Source organism: Ursus arctos, unplaced genomic scaffold (assembly GCF_023065955.2).
Source record: "Ursus arctos isolate Adak ecotype North America unplaced genomic scaffold, UrsArc2.0 scaffold_10, whole genome shotgun sequence".
Classification (NCBI taxonomy): Eukaryota; Metazoa; Chordata; class Mammalia; order Carnivora; family Ursidae; genus Ursus; species Ursus arctos.
This window is the reverse complement of record NW_026622764.1, coordinates 7,558,729-7,574,129: the sequence shown is the minus strand read 5'-3', so window position 1 is coordinate 7,574,129 and position 15,401 is coordinate 7,558,729.

The following is a 15,401-nucleotide window of genomic DNA, read 5'->3' as shown; positions in this document are numbered from 1 at the left end:
AAAAGTGAAAAGGTTGTAATATGAGAGAGTAGAGACCAACAGGCCATGTTTGAACTTGGCATTTTGCAATATCTTCTCTTTACAGAACCTGGATCTTTTGATGTCTGCAGCATAGAGCATAACAAAACTTGGATACACCTAGAATTAGCGTAAGCCTGCAGAGAAGGCCTTCATTAAACCAGGAAGCTTGGACTATCATACAAGATTGACTCAAGAAGGAGTCAGGTTGGGAAAAATCTGTGCTTTTCTGTAAACTACTTTGACTGCTGTGTGAACCACTATTTCCCACTGGTTGATCAATATCTAATACAAGGACTTACAGTGACAAATTCCTTTCATAATTTAGACCCGGGAAAGTACAATCTCTTTTGACATAAATGGCATCTTTGGTATGAAGCAACGATACACCATACACTGTAGTATTTTTGCTTTGTCTTCTTTCCTTGGATAACAGAAGTGTCTGGGGTAAATTTAATATTCCGTGGGAGAATAATGACATGGGCGAATGGTATTTTCTGATTATCTTTAACGTACACTTTCAGGTTACTCTTGTAAGTTTTCTACTCCTCTTTATGCAAATAGAAAACCCAAGAAATCCTAATTTCTGTTTAGAGCTAGGCTGTTTGATAAACGTAGTCAGATAAGTGTGGCTCTATAGACATTATTCAGACGCACATGGCAGAATTGAAACAGATTGATATCCGTTGAACTGATTTGATTCTCTAATGGTTCGCTTTAATGCGATATAATATAAAAATGTTCGCATTTGAGAAATCACAGAGAAACAAGGTGACATGGCAGCATGCACGAAATAAAGCATTGGAATAGACGACGCCTCTCATCAGTTCCTTGACGTGTCCAATTCACTCCTCGTTGCCTTATTCTGGCTCTCTCTCTTCCTTGTGCTCTGGGTCTCATTCTCTCTCTCCCCTGTCCTTATCAGAGGAGTTATCATATAAAGTACCTCTTTACAAACCATATAAATTTTATAGGCTATATTGAGTTCAGTAGAAGGGCATTTTACTGCCCACTTAACTCATCTGAGGCTTGGAGGGAGGGGGATGAGAGCCTTGAGCTCTGCATGATTTATTTTTGCTCGCTTTTGTCCAAGCTTTCAGAATGCATCATATCTATAAGGCGACACCCTGTCCACATTTCTGCACATTGTTTGTGTACAAACTCAGAACTGCCATCTCACATCACAGGACATTGATTTTTAATGCTCTTCTAATTTAGGCTAAAGATGCAGAAATCTTAGCTCAGTTAGGCTGCGTGCTGACCTGTGTTTGAACTTTCTCCCAGCTGCGCCCAGGTCCCTATCAACATTGTTTTGAGCTCTCCCATTTGGATGAAGCGATCCCAATATTTTTTAAAAGCGAGCAATTATGATTATTTTTTTTAAATAGCCAAGAGCTGTCAATAATGATGATGAAATTGGGCAATGGCTGTTATTTTGCTGAACCGAAGCATACACGTACTCTTGGCGGCTGGTCTTATTTGCTCTTTGAAAATACTGCTATTATTTCTTCTATAAGATATTGCGATTGGTTTGTCCTTTGGGGGATAGCACTGAGCTAAGTGCACCTGCTTGGAATCGCATAAATGCGTGGCAACAGTGCCACCCAGGCTTTTTTGTGGGATCTGATGCATGAAATTATTCTAGAAAAAGTAGGATAATGCCGCATCTGATGACATAGGTATGTTCAAAGAGGTAATCTTAGAATTTTAAAAAAATAGTGAAAAGTTTCGTACGTTTGTAGTGAGCAGTTTCAAGAGAAATTAAAACAAGGGGTGAGGGAGATGTGCAGCCTATAATAAGCAGTTGGTGAGGGGCGACTGGCTGGCTCATTGGGTTAAGCATCTGCCTTCAGCTCAGGTTATGATCTTCAGGTCCTGGGTTCGAGCCCCAGGTAGGGCTCCCTGCTGAGCAGCAAGTCTGCTTTTCCTTCTCCCTCTGCTCTTCCCCCCACTCATGTTCTCTCTCTCTCACTTGCTCTGTTTCTCTCAAATAAATAAATAAAACCTTTTAAAAAAACAAGCAGTTGGGAGCATAGGAACAGCAGAGTATCAAGTTTTAAACTTTCCTAAGGGTCCTCTTTTGAATATGGTAGATGTATTTATTATATTAGTGAATGTGGTAAATTTAATTTTTCATTGTTTCACTCCCTCCCACGCTAATTAGTTCGGTGGAGCAAAGTATAAGAAAAATATTCAGAAGGTAAAGCAATTCTATGCAGGACATCACATTTGCAGTGTATGAATAAAGCCTTTTTAAATTCCTATAAAGCTTTCATTTCTTAGATTCTACTCTGTAGCTTGGAAGCCTAAAAAATTGATGTGTAAGTTTGCCTTTCAATTGTTGTCTTCTTACTGGTATGCTACATACTGCTTTGGCTCATTTCCTGCACTTACCATAGCTTAAATATGAAAAATTATGCGATGGTATCTACAGAAAAAAAAATCATTGAAAAGTACTATATTCATCCTAAAAAACATTAAAGCACTGTACTGCTTAATACAAATATTGCTCATTTTGGGGGGGGCTTTTTCAGTGATAAATTTTAAAAAAATCAGATATATGCATTCATTAACAATGTGTAAGTGGTTCCACCTACACATATAAAAAAAGTCTTTAAAATGTTATATTTTCTGTATTAAGGTATAATTTACATATAACAAATCACAATGTTCAGTGAATTTTGATCATTGGATACTCCTGTATAACCACCATTTCAATCAAAATATAGAATCTTTTTATCACCCAGAAAAGTTTTGTTGGGTCCCTTTTCCATCAGGATCCCACTGCTCACCATCCGTTTTGATTTCTATCACCAATATAGGTTTTGCTTTTTCCAAGACATCATAAAAATAGAATCATAGTGTGTGTGTGTGTGTGTGTGTGTGTGTGTGTGTGTGTGTGGCTTTTTCTGCTTAATACAATGTTTATGAGATCATCTGGTTTTGGTTGCATTAATAGTCTCTTTTAAAATTACTTAGCAGTACTTCATTCTATAACCTATAGGACAATTTGATTACTCATATAATGGACATTTGGGTTCTTTCTAGTCTGAGGCTAATAGCACCAGACTACCATGAATATTCCTGTACAACACTTTCTTTAGGATACATCTTTTTCTTTTTCTTGGATAAGTTCCTGCCTTTGGTAGATGTGTGTCTAACTTTCTGTGAAACTACACATGGTTTTCCAAAATTGTATGTTTTTTCCAAACACATCATCAATATCCGTGTTTTTTATCAATATTTATATTTTCAATCTTTTTAACTTTAGCAATTATCTAGGAAAAGCATATTCAATTTAAAATAAAAGTATACTTGACTCTGCATTTCCCATGTGATACCGATTTTGAGCATTTATCTCTTTATGTGCTTATTGGCCTCAGCGGGCACTGCCTTCCATGTGGAGGATGTCCCTATGCAACACTATCCACCCGGAATTTTTTTTTTCTTTTTTTTTTGAAAAGTGCCTGAATGTGCTGGATGGAGGTCAGTGGAAAGATGTGAATGTGATTGTAGGTTGACTGGAACTAGGGCTTCCCTAGGTTCCCATCTTCCAAGTCGGCCCTTACAGAGCTGCTGAATGTGTATTCCCAAGTGTCTAGTTCTCTTCCTCTCACCGACGGCACAGGACTTGTCCAACAGCAGTGCGAACAGCCATGGATCACATCTATCTAGGAAGATAGATGCATTCTACTTTATTTAGATTTATATCACTTCCAGTTTTCCGATGGGTTAAACAAACAGAAACAAATCTAAAATTTTTTCGGCCTACTTAATTTTTCTATTCTTGCAATAAGGATGGGAACAGCAGCTCTTGTGATTTCTATATCCCAACTGCAAGTGTAAGCCATTGTGCCTGACGTTTCAATATATTCCGAGTGCTTGGTTTTATACTTTGGGCTACAGAAAGTGGTATTTATCTGTACCAGGTAAAATGGCATCTTGAAGGACAAATTAATTATAACTGAAACCAGAATCTAACAAAGACAAGAATCTTCTTCAACAGATGCTATACCATATGGCTAAAGTTTAATAGAGAACACAGTCAAGTATAGAAAATAAATGTTTAATAAATGCAATTTTCCATTTCATGTTCCATAGGAAAAAAAATCATATGGGTACTGACGAGACAAAGGATAGGTTCACTGTAAAAGAAAGTTCTCAAGTTAATGACTTTATAGTCTTCTAAATTTATAAATCTGATTGATTGCACATATATTTTTCCTTCTTTTCCTGCATTCCTTTCGTTGTTAAAGTAAAGCACAAAATTGGAAACAAAGTTCTAAAGGCAAGCAAATCCGGAAAGTTGACCTAATTATACTTGACCCTCTAAAGTACGCAACAACAATACGACTTATATTCTTAATCATAGTTCAACTAGAACACAAAACCCTTGGATTACCTCTAATATTAACATAAGCACGACACAGGATGACATCTTAAACTTTCTGATCTTTTCATAGATATTTGAACTCTCCCTGTTTTTATGAGTACCTAGAGAGAGGCTCTTGGAACAAATGCAGTCACCACCAATAGTTTTCTGTCCAGTTGCTGGAACACAAGAAAGAAATAATATTTGCTAATTAGACTCGGGAAAAAAGTGACAAAAAATAAATCAAATGTCCTAATCCAGCAAGGAGTTATATGAAAGAAATAGCAGAAACAAAATATAACATGCCTACACGGCAACTTATATAGAAATAAATTATACCTAAGTGAGGGATACCAGTAACTTACTTGCATATTCGAGTGTACAAATGCATTTTCAGAAGGGATACGTGACACTTTAAAAAATTAAACTTACATGACTAATATGAAACTTACCTAAAATATTATTTTAATGATCATTGTTTGATAATTGAGCAGACTTCCAAACGAGCTTGTTATTCTTCTATCCAGTTGAAGTTATTCTTCATTTGACTTTTTCAAATAAAATAAATATTTTCCTCATGAAAGAAGGGGGGAAAAGGCTCAGCCTTTTGAAGTTTCTATCAGGCCTATTTTTATGATTCCCCGATTGCCTCATTTTGCCTTGTAACATTTCTGCACAGGTGAGGGAGAGATGTCATCTTCATTCTGTCATACTTTATTTTATTAGTGGGACACCTTTGGCCCAGAGAAGTTTAGCAATCACAGTTGTTGTAGGGTGCAGCTGGGACTTTATTCCAATTCTCTCTACTTCACAGATTCTGCCGTTAATACTACAGAATATGGTTGTCTTCTGACACAGATTCTAAAAAGAAGCAGAAATAATACAAATTTTCCCAAGAGGAATGAACATCTGCTTAAAGAAAAGTACTAATTTCCAGTGCAGTAAAGTAAGAAACACATTAACTAATTAAATTTAATGTGAGGCTTTAAAGTTTTAGTATTTGTTTGTACATCTAGGAAATGATTTCTACCTACAAACATCAGAATCGTGTTGTGACAAACATCAACGACTTCCCGACAGTCCTTTCCACATGGCCACAGTACTGAGGTGACTCCAGCTACATGAGTGGTCATTTTCAGAGCCTGTCATTTAGAATCTTGCAAGAGCCAAGGTGTCTCTCCCAAATTTTATATGCCATTGTTATTGGCGGAGGAAAATCTAACATCGTCCTCCTGCAAGACATAATTGAAAAGGTAACTTTTCTATCCAATGTGAAATGTTTCTGAACTCTTCCAGGTTCATGTTCACATTTGCATTCTCTAGAATTTTCTTTATTCATGTGTTTCAGGTCCAATCATCTTATATGGGATTTTTTGTTTTCACATGAATTTTACTAACTAGGCTTAGAACTTCTGGATTAAACTAATTTATTAACTGAAAATCACATAAATATCTAACACATAATCATTTCTTATTTTAAGATTATCAAACCAATGAATGAAAAGTGAATGAACCCGTAAAGAGAAGTATCTGGATACCATGAGTCCAGAGCAACATATTTGGAGACCCGGATGATTTCATGATAGTCTCATATTGACTTGGGTCTATAGATGCTGCGTTTTCATGATCTTCAGAGTGATTTTCAATGTGAGGTTTGTACTTTGAATTCTTTGGTTCTGGATCACCAGCACTGAGAGCGAACTGTATTAATTTTTTCTCTTGCAAATAATCAATTCACTCTGTTTGTGATATAGATTTAGTGAGATTATTTGTATAGAGTCTTTAGTAATAAACCTTCTTCGAGAAAAAATAGCAACTTAATGTAATACGGTGGAGAATATAATTGAATAATAAATAATTCTGTGAAACATAAATTTTTATGTCATTGAGAAGAAGTAACCCATTACCAAATACCAAAGAATAAAAAAAGAATATATAATGTTTGCAGCAAAGTCAGGAAGCTTAAAGCAAAGTTCCTTTTTACACAATAGAAAAAATACAGAACTAAAAACCTAGGAAATACTAACAAGCAATATATTAAGATACAAGGAGGATCATAAAAATGTTTATATATTTGGTATATTAGAGCTTTTGTATAATAATTTCCAATATTTATCCAACCCAGCTTAAGTTGATATGTGATATTTAGGTTTTTCGAAGTTTAGATGAGAATACTTAATAAAAGCACTAGAGAATATAAATAAAAACGTTAATTCACTGAAATTAAGAAGATGAGATTATGAAAATATTTGATATTTTCTTAGGGTGTTGCAAGATAAAGGATGCCACATTATGTTAACTTCTTAATAGCTCTGTGATTAATACCATTAACATGAATGGGTGAGAAAAGTAGTTTCAGATGGATTGACCAAAATCTCCTATTTAGTCACTGCCACAGAATACAAATATTTTTGATTCAGTGCTAATGTCACCATTACGTGGATTAATAATGCACTTTGTTAAGAACATAGAAATTGTGCTTATGTGAATTATCTGACATTTTTGAAGTTCGTCATCAATTAAATAATAGAGATAGGTGTCATACTCAGGTCTTTTACATTCTATTTCAGTTTATGACATCAAGCCAAGTGAGAACGTAAAAAGTAATAATATTTATATGTCAAAATTCATCAGATCAATAATCTAGTCAATCCAGTGTCTAGGTATCTTAGTGATAGCTAGAAAATTTTAGAAGAAAACAGTGACTTTCACTGGTTCTTCTATTCACTTATGCATTCACTATTTTATTATTTTGTATGCTTAATACATTCAATATAAACTTGTTGATTAGTACTTGATCGATCTATCTATCTATCTATCTATCTATCATCTATCTATTATCTTAAATAAGCACATAATTATAAGTAAAGCTCCTGTTAATTAATTTCTAGGGAAAATCACTTTGAAACTTACAAAATTTATATGAACATTAGTAATGTGGTTGATTTAAAAAAAAGGGTAAGTAGAGTATGACCAGTGTCACAAAGAATTGCTCATGAAGGATATGAAAAACCAGTAGAATTCTGCAACCTGGGGAGGATAAGAAGCACAGAGTAAGGAGAGGAAGGAGAGTGTGATCAGTGAGTGGTGAAAACAAAGATTTTAGTTTCATTAGAGCAAACGATATTTCTGTGTGGGAGAGCAGCACACAAGATTTTGTAAGTCTTTGTTTTTAAAAAACCTACTTAAATTGTCATACCTCAGATCTTATTGTTACTAATACTTGTATAAACACTCCATAATCTTAATCTGAAATATTCCACTCTCTGGGAGCTCAATCACAATTGCACCATGATTCTTCCTATATTTCAAACACAATAGGATCTACCATTTTTCTAAACCTTCCCATTTTCCTTGTGCCCTAACTTCCTTCTTCTACCTCTTTCCTCTTAACCTTAATTCAGTGGTCAGTCATTACAAGAATTTAGTTAAGCTAGCTTTTACCCTGTTTTCACTTCGTCAGACTCCCCTGGTATTAACAATCCCAGTTAAATAAAATTTCCACTGCTCCATACTCCATACTAACGAGGCTGGAACAGGTCCTGGGTCTTGTCACCAAACCATTTGATAAACAAGAGAAAGTTCAGACTTTATAGTGTTCAACCCCAGAATGTTTCAACAGCTAGTTTTTTCAGCCCCCATTAGGAACGTAATATTTTGCAGGTTTATAAAAGTGGTATTACATGCATAAACATATCATAACTATTATGGCAGCGAGATTCCACAGCCAGTAGTTCTCCTTAGAAAGTTGGTTTCCATTCAGTAGTATTTGCCCAGTGTTGGTCATGTTAATCATGGAATTTCCAACGTCAAGAACAATATAAAACATGTCAAATCACAAACACCGAAGCACATACATACTTAACTAATAAATTATTCACATCATATATTAGCGTACATTTGTGATATGTTTAGGTCTTTTGTTAATAATCTATCAACCTGCTTTCATTGGGTGCTTTCCCAAATCACAATTAGCCTGATAATTTCTCAAAAATAATTTCTCAAAAATAAAAGCTGTTATTGCATTCATTTTTAAAGAGACTGTTTTGCATGACATCTGTTATTTCGATGCAATTTTTCATTAAGACATTTCTTAATAAATCGCATTATACAAATGTTTTTAATATGGCTAAGCAATTGAAATTCCTTTTCAGAATCTCCTCTGCCATAGATCATAAGGGCATAGCAGATATCAGTCTCAGAAGAACCCTGGTGTATACATGGGTCTAAGTGGGATGAACACATGAGTTGAAAAGTTCAGGGTAAGGCCTAGAGCATTTAATGACATAAAGGGTGGAAATACCACTTTATTAGCTTAGAGGGCATATTCACCTTTGTTATTTTTTATAAGCTGATATCATATCTGTTATATCCAGAGACAATATGACTTTTTAAAGAAAAAAATCTTGCTAATATTTCTTTTATGAAGAAGTAGATTTTAAAGGCATTCATTTATAGCACTATTTTACCAGTGTACAGATAAGATTTCTTTTTTAAACATTTTATAGATGTGGATTTAAGTGATGTATTATTTTAATATCCAAGTCCTAAATTTATATATATATACATATACATATATAAATTCATTTAATATATATAAACATATGTTCTTTCTGATGACATTTTTACTAGTGTCTAATCTTCTAAATAAGAAAGAAATTGGGAATTTTATGAAAATATCTTAAATATTAGTTAACATTATATATTTCACAAGTCACTTGTAAGCTAGGGAACATAAAATAAAGCTTAGTGTCAGATTCCATATTACTTCATCAGTACTCAGTTGCAGAGTGTAAAAGATTAGATTGTAACAAGATCTACTGTTGTACGACCACATCAGACACATCCGAGGAAAAAAAGTCTTTAACAAAAATCATGTGATATCAGATAACTTTTATAATCCTACATTTTTTGTTAATCTTATAATTATTGAAATTCTAAAAAAAATCCTGATGCACAGTAAAGCAATGTTTTCTACCTCTATGTATCCTATTCCTACTAATAACTTGGAAAATGTATTCCTTTACCTTAAAATAACAATAAAAATTATTATAAAATCTGAAGAGAAGCATCTCTATATGCTCGTCTAAACTAACATTGACTGCTTTTGCTTCTGCCCAACTAAAAACCAATAGAGATAATAGATTAAACTGTATTTATAAACTTAAGAGAAAAAATTACAGCCATGCTTGGAAACAAACATGGAACTCAAATTCGGATTAATAAGCTAGAATTAATACAACCATTGGCCAGTAGGTGTGAAGATCTGGAAAATGTGGCCTCAGATGCTTCATGGTAGGAATCTGAAACAAAGATCTTTTTTTTCACAGCCTGAAACTTGCAAGAATTTCTGTGTTTAGAAAAGTTTGGGATAGGGAAGATGCAAAGATGCTCACTTTCTCCCCAGCGTCAAGGTTGGAGAAAAAATCCAAAACAAGGACCTCAAACCATTAAAACCCAAGCCTTGTTCCAGCTATGCTCAAAGGTTCCACTTTCCACCCCTCTGTGACCCTAAGCTAAGAAACCAAAATACCAAAATGAAAACTTGCCCAGGAGCAGAGAAATCCTTCGAGCACGGGCAAAAAACAAACAAACAAGAAAACAAAACCAAAAAACAAAACAACGGTCTTCTATTTAGATACTCTGACGATATGGGGTAAAAGGTTCACAATAATCCTTGGGGGAAAATCAACCCTGAATGAAAATAAAATTACAAGAAGAAAAGGTGCTCAAGAAGTTTAACTAGAAGATGTAACAGAATATTTTTCATTCTCTTCAATGGATGTAATAAAATAATAACAAAGAGAATATAACATAAACTCAGAATTATTAAAGAGGTAAAAGAAACTAATAAAAAAACCCTCTCTGTGCTTAGAAAAGAAAGGAATATCATCATCTCATCAAAAACAGAATTTGAGGAGGCACCTGAGTGGCTCAGTCAATTAAGTGCACAGTTCAGTCTCGTCTCAGCTCATGATCTAAGCGTCGTGGGTTCCAGCCCCTTGACAGCTCCACGCTCAGCATGGGGTCTGCTTGTCCTTCTCCCTCTGCTCCTCTCACTGCTTGTGCTCTCTCTGTCTCTCAAATAAACAAATTAATTAAATCTTTGAAAAAAATAAACAACAGAATTTGAGGAACTATATTTTGTATTGCATGGTGCTTGGTACTGTGAGATACAAAATTTTTGAGACACTGTTTAGTATATTAACAAAATAGTATACTGTTAAGGCTTTTCGTAAACACAGAGTGGGGACTGAATTACAAACATAAACTTCCTATACAAAACCACAGCGTCCCACAGATTCAAGGGATCATAGCATTCAGAAATCCTCAGAGGCAAGAGCACTTTCATCCTTCAGAAATCCAGCAATGACACTGTGTTCTTACAAGAGTTAATCATTCTTAAAAATCAAATTTAATTATGTGGGTACCATTGGTTTGCTTTTACTTTATTATAACATTAACACTACCCTAAATATTTAAATACACATATCATCTGCAAGACCACATTATGTTGTTCATAGAGTACAATCCCTGCTCTTTGACAGTTCTTTTTTCCTAAGCAAAGTAACTGAATACTTTCTTTTGTTTTTATTTTACGTGATGAAATGATTTGGGTAACATTGAAGATTTTAGCAAGCAAGTGTAAACACATTTCAAAATGTGGTGTGGAAAAAAATTTTCCTGAAGCTTCTGTGACATAAAGTTGGTTTCTCCTGAAAACAAAGTACAAAAATATTTGCATAATATTGTGGTTTACAAAAAAAAAAAAATAGTGGTTTATGAAACATTGTCTCATAACTTCCCATCTCATTTTTACGACAGGGCTATGAGGGCAGTGATTCAATGGTTTGATTTAGATTTTAAAATAATAAACCTTACTGAAAATCAGTGCAAATTGTATGGAGACAAGGGGGAAATGGAAGACCTATCAGAAATTTCAGTAGCATGGATTAAATATGATGGTGGCAAATGGTGTTAGCAGAGACCAAAAGTTGATAGTTCAGGATAAATTTGAGAGTTAGATTCTTTAACGATTAGAATGTGTTTTAATGTAAGTGGTTCCTGAAATACTTATCTATCTATCATCTATCTATCTATCTATCATCTATCTATCTATCTATCTATCTATCTATCATCTATCTATCATCTATCTATCATCTATCTAATATTTTATTAGGATACTTTTAGAGTACAGATAGGTGACTGAAATACTCACAGATAACTCCAGAGTTTTACCTTGAGCAACTCATTCCCTTTACTCTTTGTCCTCCCCATTCTTGTTTGCTCCACCAACACCACACAGTACTGTGATTCACGAAAAGGAACACAACATCATGTCATTCAAGACAAGGGTGTGTGAGGAAGCATACCATTGTGAAGAGCAATGTACAGGGGACAGTGCAGGATGTTACGTCCCTATCGCCCCACACAGAGATTTCTTATTGACTCTCAAAGGAAAATGGGCACAGGGATCTAACTTCAGTCATACTAGAGAACAGGGATGTCAAGGATGGAGACTCATTTTCTCTTTGCTACCATAGAGAAAATAAAAGGAGAAAGGAAAATTATGCACAGAATTAGAAAACTCTGTGTGTGTGTGTGTGTGTATATATATATATATATATATATAGTGATACACATAACAAGATATATATGTATACATATGCAAAGTTAGTGAATATATTGAAAATAAGGTTTGATGACTCACTTGAAAATTGACAATAGGGGCACCTGGGTGGCTCAGTCGTTAATCATCTGCCTTCTGCCCAGGGCGTGATCCCAGGGTCCTGGGATCGAGCCCTGCATCGAGCTCCCTGCTCCATTGGGAGCCTGCTTCTTCCTCTCCCACTCCCCCTGCTTGTGTTCCCTCTCTCACTAGCTGTCTTTCTCTCTGTGTCAAATAAATAAATAAAACCTAAAAAAAAAAAAAAGAAAGAAAGAAAGAAAAGAAAAGAAAACTGATAATAAGAATCCTTTAGTAGCTTGATCCCAAAAACATTTGAAGGGTAACTCCATCTCAAATAATTGATCGAGATAAATACTCAGGAGCTTGTTCAGGGCATTCTGTTAGCAAGGTTAGTGAGAGCTCACAAAAGCACAGAATTATAGTCACTGTCTGATCTCTTTGCTGATAGAAACATTATGTATTGGATTAAATCTTCAAATTATTGCAGAACCCAAGTTTGCATGGAAAGTGAAAATTGGTGGTTTTACACAGCTCTAAACACCACGGCTGTGTAGGAAAGAAAGGACAAGAAACAGTTTCCCACTCTTTGATTATCTATGCATTTATCATCTGTCTTGTCCGCATTTTCTTCTGAGCACCCTACAGAGGACTGTATAACTAAAAGGTTTTCCATTATATGTAATTTTAAAGAGCACAAATGGTATGCAATCATATACAATGTGAGAAAAATTATGACCATCTCCATTTTGTCTCCAGAGAGATTCACATTTAGCTTCAATTTACTCCTAGAAAGCCTGAGACAGGCATCGTTGATAGTTTTCTGCGGGTCATGGGTGGAGAAAGGGCAAGCTTCCCACTACTCCAGTAGGAAAATGTCAGCCTTTTGCTGACTAACATGTCTTATGCCCGCACACTGTAGACTGAACTGTCAGGAAGCCACAGTGCCAAGAACACAAAGACCACGATCATCTTCCCATTATAGTGCCTCCCCTTCTCTATCTTAACTTTCTAGACATTTCTGAATCTCTAGAAATTGTCTGGCTTCCATTTCCACAGAAATATGAACGGCAGAGAAGATAAGCCATTCACAGGAAGCCTAGTGTTTCAGAGGTTTTTGGATAGAAGGAAGAAAGGCACACTCAAGTTGTTGTAAGAAAAACACGGATGGGGGATTTAGTATAAAGAGAGAGCCTCGCCTATTATCTGGCTGTTGAGAAACTTGCTCTTTTATTTGCTTCTCGTGATATCTATGCCAGTATCACTGGCAAAAAATACTGCCTCTTCTTGCAATTTTATTGTTCACGCTGGTGTTGCTGGCAGGGCTTCTTTTATGACTGGGCGGGTACCGAGGATGCTACGGGCAGGAAGGTCAGTCTGGAAGTGGAGTAGGAATAAAGCTCCTAATAGGCTCTAGGCATGTTGCCTCTGACCTCCAGGTTTCTCTGTCTTTCCGTTTTTCTGTCTTTGCCGACCTGATCTCGCTCTTCTCATTCCCGCACGATGTCCAGGCAGTGATGAAAATCAACGGACACAACTTCGTCTCAAAACAGCAAATTTCTTGAGTGGATCTTTCACTTTCTAACCTGATTTCTTCTGTGACTTTAGAAGCTCCAGTTAACTTCTATACAGAAATTATTATTTTTGTTATTATTTGATAATTACGTCTTCGGTGTTTATTGTGTGCCAGTCACTGAGGTACTGGGAAACAGCAGTGAACATGTCAGATGAAATCCTGCCCCGATGGACCTAAAATTCTGATGGGTGATAATTAATAAGTAAAATGTATCATTTCAGGCACTGATCAGTGTTGCAAAGAAAAGCACTCAGAGGAGCATGAGGAATTTATTCTGCATAATTATGACAAAATCTCCTTGTATGTTTAAAATATATTTTGGTGGTATATAATAGTCGGTCCAATATTTCAACATGCTTGAACTTTTTGCTGGAAAATGCATATTCTCACTAGAAAAGAGGATGCAAAATGCACATGAGCCCCGGATTTAGAGGGGAGGCAGGAGCTGACCCGAAACCCAGCGACCTCAGGCTCCATGGTAACAGAAGTGGTTTCCAAAGTGTCTTTTGAAAAAATTGTGAACGTAGTTATGATGGGGTCTACTGTTCTCCATTGGCATAGAATAATTTACCAGAAGTTAAGAACTAAAACACCACAGAGTTATTCTTTCCTAGTTTCAGTGGGTCGGGAGTCTGGGCATGGCTTAGCTGACTGCTCTGCACAGGGTCTCCCAAGACTGCAGTCAAGGCATTTTCATTTCCCACTCGTGTCCCCTTCCAAGCCCTGGGGGTATTTTGGCAGAACTCAGTTCTCTGCAGCAGCTAGAGGACTGAAGCCCTCAGCCCATGGAGACGGCCTGCCCCTAGTTCCTGACCACGTGCATATCCCATAGGTAGTCCCATGATGGCAGCTTGCTCTCTAGGTCAACATGGGAGTCTCTCATTCTAGTCCTAAGTCTAGAGTCTAAGAGAACGTAATCATGGAAGGGACCTCTCTTCACTACATTGCTACAGAATGTCAAGGGGTGAGGTCCCATCACCTTTGCCATGTTCTGTTAGAAGCAAATCACAGGGCCCACCCACACTCCAGAACAGGGGATTTCACAAAAGTCTGGACACTGGGGTGACAGGAATTATTGACCACCCGAGGGTCTATCTGCTACATGGAGTATTTGGGAAGAGTAAAGAAAACAATCTTTCTTTTTGTAGTTATAGCTCAACGGGACCCACAGAGTCAAGTGCTAAAATACCATAATTCTTCAGCAAGTATCAAATTGCTCTCATTCCTATGTTAAAAAGCAAGCCTTCACTTCAAGGTGCTTAGCTCAGCCTGAGTTTGTCTCTTTTCTTTCCTTGGACATCACTAAAATACATGAAATGAGGAACCATGCAGCCAAGGGAAAGGGAAATTTAGGATAAGAGATTTTTCTGCAAAGTATGTGAAAATGCAAAATGAAACAAAAAAGGCAAGAACTCCATCAGCCTCCAATAAGATATTTGTGGGATCTTCTTTAAAGGAATTGAACTATAACCTTCTTCTCTAAGACACTGTATTTTGATCGTTAATTATCTTAGCAATCATGAAGTGACGAATAATATTTTTCACTAAATCTTATCCTGAGTATCAATTTTCTTTTGATGTTAGCCATAAATGTGATATCTATTCACTAGTGAGTATTCACAAAGTAGAGAAAAAATGAATAAATACAAAAAACAAATTAGTCAGCCATTAACCCTTCATTTAAAAAAATTCAATATTTTATTGATTGCATGCTAATTTATTTAAGCATTTCCTATTACTGCACATTT